Source organism: Lygodium microphyllum, chromosome 25, assembly GCF_053477565.2.
Source record: "Lygodium microphyllum isolate KBCC chromosome 25, Lygodium_microphyllum_v1.1.10, whole genome shotgun sequence".
In the NCBI taxonomy this organism is placed as follows: domain Eukaryota; kingdom Viridiplantae; phylum Streptophyta; class Polypodiopsida; order Schizaeales; family Lygodiaceae; genus Lygodium; species Lygodium microphyllum.
Genome location: NC_141159.1, coordinates 82,974,581 through 82,982,781, shown reverse-complemented (window position 1 = coordinate 82,982,781; position 8,201 = coordinate 82,974,581).

Sequence of the window (8,201 nt, the reverse complement as noted above, 5' to 3'; positions counted from 1 at the left end):
GAGAGAGATCTGACTAGAGCATTTGACACCCATAGCCAACACACCGTGGAGAACACAAGCACAAATTGACATTGATTTATAGCAAGAAAATCCACCACAAAAAAATAGTTATAATACTCGAGGTAGGATTTCAAAGTCTTACTGATTTCAATCGGTCATGGATGCCATACTATGGGTAGGTTGCACTCATTAAGAATAGAATTGGCGATTCACCTCATCTTCTCTCCATCATCAATAGAATTCTCATTTACCATTTACAACTCACCCACCTTCTCTCCACACTATTGCACACTACAATCTCTATGAGGGCATGAGATTGGGATCTCCACAGATATCAAAGCATGATCTCTAGCTTGATGGTTGCATATATACTACTACTACTCATGGAAGAAACCTTAAAATAGTTATTATGCTCAAATATATGCTTTTTCGAGCAGAAATTTGTTCCTAAGACTATTCTAAGGATGAAAGAGGGTTAATGATAAAAGACTATCCCTCCTTGCAAGTGCTATTATATTATATTTTTTAATTAAAATTGATAGTTGAAGATGAGTTTCCTAAGAGATCTTGTGGTGATGCTGTTTTAGTTTTTACGAAGCATATGAATGATGCTATTTTAGTTTTTTGTATTTGTCTTTTTAAGAAGAGATTGATTTTTTATGGAATATCCAAAGTTATTTTTGGATTTACGTTATGAAAAATGAATGCTTTTCTGACTGATAGGCTGATTGCCTTCGATGTATACTTACATGGTGGAGGCTAGGACAAGCCCCATGTATGAGAGGTCTCTTTGTAGGAAGAACATTATGCTAGGAGACGCAAGTGTGCTAGGATTCTCTAGCCATATATCCCTTAGGTTTGTTGAGGATCGGCCTAACCCCTATGAGCCTAGGTTGAGCTTATTGTAAGGTCTTATTTCCTTTTCTCTCTTTCTCTCCCTCTCTCATTTCCTCTCCCTCCCTCACCCTCACCCTCACCCTCTCTTTCCCTCTTTCCCTATTAGGTTTAATGATTTTTCTCTCTTTTTCTCTCTTCTCTCCCTCCCTCACCCTCACCCTCACCCTCTCTTTCTCTCTTTCCCTATTATGTTTAACATCTTTTTTCTCTTTTTCTCTCTCCGCTCCTTCTCTCATTTTTTCTCTCTCCTCTCCCTCTCTCATTTCTTCTCCCTCCCTCACCCTCACCCTCTCCCTCTCTTTCTCTCTTTCCCTATTATGTTTAATGTTTTTTCTCTCTTCTCCTCTCCCTCCCCCTCTCTTTCTCTCTCCCTCTCCCTCTCTTTCTCTCTTTCAATGTTTCCTCTCCCTCCCTCTCTCTCTCCCTCTCCCTGTCCCTCTCTCATTTCCCTATTATGTTTAATGTCTCCCTCCCTCTCCCTCTCCCTCTCCCTCTCTTATTTCCTCTCCCTCTCTCATTTCCTTATTATGTTTAATGTCTCCCTCTCCCTCTCCCTCTCCCCCTCCCTCTCACTCTCCCTCTCCCTCCCCCTCTCTTTCTCTCTCCCTCCCTCTCCCTCTCCCTCCCTCTTCCTTTTCCATTTCCTCCCTCTCCCATTTCCTCTCCCTCCCTCTCCCTCTCCCTCTCTTTCTCTCTCATTTCCTCTCCCTCTCTCAATACACATGAATTATACCAAAACTTCCTCCCTCTCCCTCTCCCTCTCTTTCTCTCTCATTTCCTCTCCCTCTCTCAATACACACGAATTATACCAAAAACAAGTAAGAGAGAGAGAGAAAACTCCCTCTCCCTCTCTCATTTTCTCTCCCTCCCCCTCTCTTTCTCTCTCTCTCCCTCCCTCTCCCTCTCTCATTTCCTCTCCCTCCCTCTCCCTCTCCCTCTCTCAATACACACAGATTATACCAAAAACAAGTAAAAGAGAGAGAGAGAAAACTCCCTCTCCCTCTCTCATTTTCTTTCCCTCCCCCTCTCCCTCTCCCTCTCCCTCTCTTTCTCTTTCCCTCCCTCTCCCATTTCCTCCCTCTCCCTCTCCCTCTCTCATTTCCTCTCCCTCCCTCTCCTATTTCCTCCCTCTCCCTCTCCCTCCCTCTCCCTCTCCCTCTCCCTCTCTTTCTCTCTCATTTCCTCTCCCTCTCTCAGTATACATGAATTATACCAAAAACAAGTAAAAGAGAGAGAGAAAACACAAAAGCAAAGCAAGAATGGACAATACACTCACCGTAAAGACTCGAAGAAGGGTTTGGCGGCTCCTCTTCGCCCTCCGTACACCTCCTCCTCTTCTTCGCAAATGGCAGCGGCGGTGTCGGTGGCGGTGAGAAGCCTTCTTTCTCTCTTTCTCTCCCTCTCAGCAAGATGGTTGCTCTCCCTCTCGCTCTCTCTTTCGTGAATGCGCGAAAAATGACGTGCTCGAGTTTCAGCCCGCATTTTTTTGCTCTGGGTACCGTCGCTATTAGCGTCGCATTTGTGACACTAATAGCGACGCTGCTATTTGACATCGCTAACGCCCGTCGCTATAGCCTCATATCCTTGTAGTGAACATAGATAATATGATTTATTATGTTAGTCACAATCCTAGTGATATAGAGAAAAATTATACCACAACCGAGAAAGAATGTTTATCGATGGTGTCTACCATTACTAAGTTTCAACATTATTTACTAGGCAATAATTTTATCTTCTATGTGGATCATGAAGTACTGAAATATTTCTTGATGACGACCTTCAAAGTACGTGAGGAGCACCAAGCTCAGACTCGAGCCACCTTCATAAGCAACACCATGGTGGAAATTTCAATGTAGGCAAGGAACTTAAAGATTCAACCTCAAGCATCTCTCTTGAATTTGATGGCAAGATCTTGGAAGAGGGTGAGGGACACAAAGCTCCACCTCAAGCCTCTCTCTCTTGATTTTGATGGCCTCTAAGGCTCTCATAATGACACCCTTTTATAGTTTTCTCTCCTACATCTTCACGTTGTGCTTTTATTTACCCAAAAAAGCCTAAGGCTTTTTAATGCTTTTCTTTTCCTTAAACCTTTTACGTTTATGGAAAAGCCAAAAGCTTTAAACATCTCTAAGTCAGCCACCTTTCATTGAAGATGCATATGATCATCCCATCCAATCCCTTTTTTTATCGCATCTCCTATATCTGAAATTTTGGATGATGAAGCTTTTCCCTTCTTCTCTACATGTAGTGCATAGGACCATAAAGGAGATTTTTCCTTGAGAAACTACTCCAACTAAAAGCCATAGGAAGTTGCTTCTCTTGCCACCTATCGCATCACATAAGAGAAGTGCAAAAGAGACTCCTCCAACAATTTATTCATAGCACCCTTATAGAAATTTGGTTTAATTGACTTCTCAGTATCCCCAAAACATATCATGTTGTCCTTACAAACTACCAACTTCAGCCTTTTCACCTCTTCAAAATCTTAACAGTCCTTCTACTCATGATCTGGACTATCACACCACATGCGATGACAAACACAATCTTTCCTGGAAGAATTTGTAGGAGTAGAAGAATTTGGGGCTGAAAATTAAGCTGGACTAAGCGGCTGCTACTCCATTCTAGTCATCTTGATTTGTAGGTCTTTTAACTTCTTTGAAATCTCCTCCACCATATCTTTGACAGTCGGTTTTGCAGATGGTTTGACAACCGCATCATGAATAGGCATAGGCATAAACCTAAGATGAGAAATAGGAGAAGTAGTGGATGGTGCAACAAAAGAAGTAGGGGAGGTTGTGGTTGGAGAAGACATCACTGATGGTGACTACATTCCGTTCTGCAAGCAAGCCTTCCATCTCAATCTCTTTGTAAGTGTAGAAACTGCATCAACAACATCATGCCAATCCATCTTCAATCCCAAAGGTTGCATACGATCTTCAAGAGACTCTCCCAACTCATCGTGAAGTGTAGGATCAGTTGCATGCAAGAATAACTCCACTTTCTCTAAGTTTAGAGCCCTTTGCTCTAGTGTATCCAACTGGTTATATCACTCTTCAAACTCCTACAACAACTTAAAAGCAACAATACCTTTGTTGGGTTGATAGACCCACCCTCTGAATGTCTTCTGCATAGCAATACCATAATCGTCTAGAAAATTCTTCTTGAAAACATTCCAGTTAGAATCTTGCACAGACAAATTTTTCACTCTAACCTGCAAACCAGGCATTACAAGCCGTAAGAAATAGTTGCTTCAATTGGTCAAAACTCTGAAGAAGTGCATTTGGCTTTCAAAGGCTTTAATGTAGGCTGAACCATTTCAGCCATAAAATAATTTGTGCTCACTAACCATAGCCTCAATTTCCTTGGTTACACCATGCGTATACTCTTGTTCTTGATGCAACAATCATTGTTGATCCAATTGTTGCTAATGTAACTTTTGTTGTTGCTGCATAGATAACTGCATCTACTGATTCTGCATCATAATGGCTGAAGAAAGAGTTTGTAATAGTTTCTTCATCTCATTAGTCCAAAAGGAATAAGCAATAGAGGGTGGATTATTCGAAGAGTCTCCCATCTCGATTATTAGAAGTAATGCTTTCACATTGGGTTCACCATATGTCGCATAGAATTTGCGTGGATTTTTTCTCGAATATAGAGAAAAAATATACGACAATTGAGAAAGAATGTTTATCGATGGTGTCTACCATTACTAAGTTTCAACATTATTTACTATGCAATAAGTTTATCTTCTATGTGGATCATCAAGTACTGAAATATTTGTTTAAATAATCCTAAACTTAGTGGTCAGATTACAATATGGATTCTACTTTTTTGTTAATTTGATTTTGAAGTAATTACTTGTGCCAGACATGCCCTTTCAGATCGTATGTCTCGATTAATTACTAATGATATGGAGAAGGGTGTAGTTGATGAGTTACCCAATTCTCAATTATTTGAAGTTTTAATCACAATACCCTGGTACACCAATATTACTAATTTTCTTGGAATGGCTAATTATGCACCAACTGAAAATAAATATGAATGTGATTGCATTTATTGTAGTCACAATCATATATTTTGATATTCCGATGTCAAACGGAATTTGCACGGGAGTTCCTAAAAGTCGCTCGCTGTAAGGATGCTTTGCGATGGGAGAACTCAACATAAATAATTATTCAAAAGAATTTTAGATTCAAGATGAATGAGGAAACATATTATTTGATTAAAGATATAGAACAAGATACAAGATCAAAAGACTCTCGGATATGATCAAAAGATCTCAGGAAGACAAGGTCGAAATCTCAAACCAAGAGAGAAGAGAAGAAATTGGAATGTTAGGTTTTAGGGAATAATCTTCAAGGAAGGTGAGGAGCACCAAGCTCTAACCCAAGCCACTCTCATAGAATTTGATGATGAGAACTTCAATGAGGGCAAGGAGCTCATAGCTTGAATCAAAAGCCACTCCATGGAACTTGATGATGACCTTCAAAGTAGGCGAGGAGCACCAAGCTCAAACTCAAGCCACCTTCATAAGAAACTCGATGGCGGAAATTTCAATGTAGGCAAGGGGCTTAAAGCTTGACCTCAAGCCTCTCTCTTGAATTTGATGGCAAGATCTTTGAAGAGGGTGAGGGGCACAAAGCTCCACCTTAAACTCTCTCTCTTGATTGTGATGGCCTCTAAGGCTCTCATAGTGTCACCCTTTTATAGTTTTCTCTCCTACATCTTCACGTTGTGCTGTTCTTTACCCAAAAAAGCCTAAGGCTTTTTATTGCTTTGCTTTTCCTTAAACCTTTTATGTTTATGGAAAAGGCAAAAGTTTTAAACATATCTAAGTCGTCCACCTTTCGTCGAAGATGCCACATTCTCTGCCATCCTTTGACTCGCAAACACTCAAAGATAATCTCTAAACACTAAGAAGCTCCCGCTTTTCAGCGCACCATGATGTATCCACGCATTCTCTATCTAAAACCTTCCACAAATTCTTCACACTCAAAGAGCTGACTTGTATACTAAACCACTCACACCCAGGAATTGGTGCTTCACATTATAAACAACACATTGCATTTTTAAAATTTTCATACTCTTCACATGTATAACCAAGGTGATACCGAACCTTGAGGCAAAGGACCTAGAACCCTGCTTTGCACAATGCACATTGGAAATAATTATTGTATTTATGGAAAACAGCTGCTCGTGTCAAGGGTTTTCCAACATCATCTAGCTCTATGAAAGGAACAGTACAATCAAATTCTAGAACTCTTGATGGTGCTACAACATCAGGCATGTTTCCCACTACCTTCTCTATTCTCACATTGTACCCTAGACAACACCCTCGATAGTGCACATAATTGGAAGATTTGAATAAAACTTTGCTAGCTTCTTCCTCCCACTCTCTCCATGCCTCAGGTGCGAGAAATTGTATCTTGCCCATGGATAATGCTGATGCATGTGCACATGACGGGCAACAAAATGAGTTCATGGTCCCCTTTAAGGAGGAAAACACTATAAAACCTCACCCATTTTTATCTTGTTGGGCTATGATATCTTGTAAGAGCTACAACTCTGCATATTTCTATAGACATGGAGCATAGCACTGACAATTGCATGCCATATCAGGCCCAAGCATCTATAAAGGGAGCTTCCATTCACATACACCACATGTAAAGGACCGGTCCAATTCGCTGTAGTCACCATGAAACATGATCTCTTACTAGTCCATCAAACACTAGCCATGCTTCTACAAACTAGTTATTGGAGACAGTCTATATTCCCCAGGAGGCACCTCAAAACAAAAAGCACATTTTTCATCCACAGGTTCCGTTTGTTCCTTCACATTTTCCGATCCATGTGTTAAAGCTACTTGGCACTTTCCACGATGAGTAGTCTTATCAACTACAATAGTAAGTCATACTGAGTTACAACAACATTTGGTAGCAAGAAAAATTGGGAAGCACCGTGAAATTTCTCAATGTAATGTACTAAATTTATAGTGAGGCTTTTGAGCCTTGATTGTGTAGTGAATTGATGTGACTTGGTTAAGTTTGCAGTACCCTTTCACATAAGTTGTGGCTTTTTGGGCATCGTTTACGAATATCTACACTCCCTCCACACCACTGCCTTTATTGTCTACAACCTATCTACAACTTGGCCAAAAATAGGCATCCTAGTTACTTGAAATTGCTCAGTGATAACAACATTGTCATGACCAATGACAACTTCAATGGAAGCAGATGAATCATCAAAGACTCTAATTTCTCCCTTGTAATAAGGCATAAGCTTGTATTGTCCACAAGGCATTGAACTGAATATAAACTTCCCATTTGCATTTGATACGACACAACACAAGGCTTTCTCATCAAATGATGAATCCTCATGGCCTTTAGGATGACATACATGCTTTAATGCTGTACAATGTGTCCTAGCAAGAAAATATTCTTTGAAATAGAATTTCATGCTCAATGATTTATGATTTGAAGAGGCCATTCCAAATCAATTCCATGCTATGCAACCAATCAAACGATGATCCACACAAAATTTATAAATACACTGAAGAGTATGTTCCTAGCCTATCTACATGTGCTCGTGCATCATGCAAAATACAAACAAAAAAGACACACACAATGGAAAAAAATTTCCTAATGACGATGACTAATGAGTTCAATTTTTTGGTGAAAAACTCTACCCTCAGGTTTGTAGTGGTGGATGCGCAGCATCATGACATCGGTCCCCCTCCAAACTTGCACATCCTTTGCATGGGCTACAACTACCCATCCACATCACCGCCAAGCTCGATAGTCAATGCGGTTTCCTCATCTTATGTAAAATCATCTATAATATCCACATCCTCATCAATAATCATCTTGTGGCTCAAGTCCAACATAAATCTCATCATCTAACTCCTCAACTGCATAAGCTACATTATCTCTTCTCTTGAACAATTTGATTCTCTTCCCTGCAATCCGAATCCGCACGTTGTACCTTCAAGCTTTGCTAATCCATACGTAGCATTCTCATGGATAAGGCCCAAACTATCATCTTGAAACCTTGCGGATAGCACTATACTGATTATCTAGATTGCTGTCATAGACCAACACCCAATCTCCCTCCTCAATCTCTTTAGGTCTCAATTTGTGTCTGCTATCAAATCGGTCTTTGTTGCAAATTCTAGCCTCTTTGAGCTTTTGAATAACTCTTTCAATGTATTTTGATCTCCTTTCCAACTGACGATTACAAATAGCCAAAAGATCCTCTCTAGTCATTTCATCTTGATGCCACAGTAAAGCACTCCAAGTGTGCAAGTC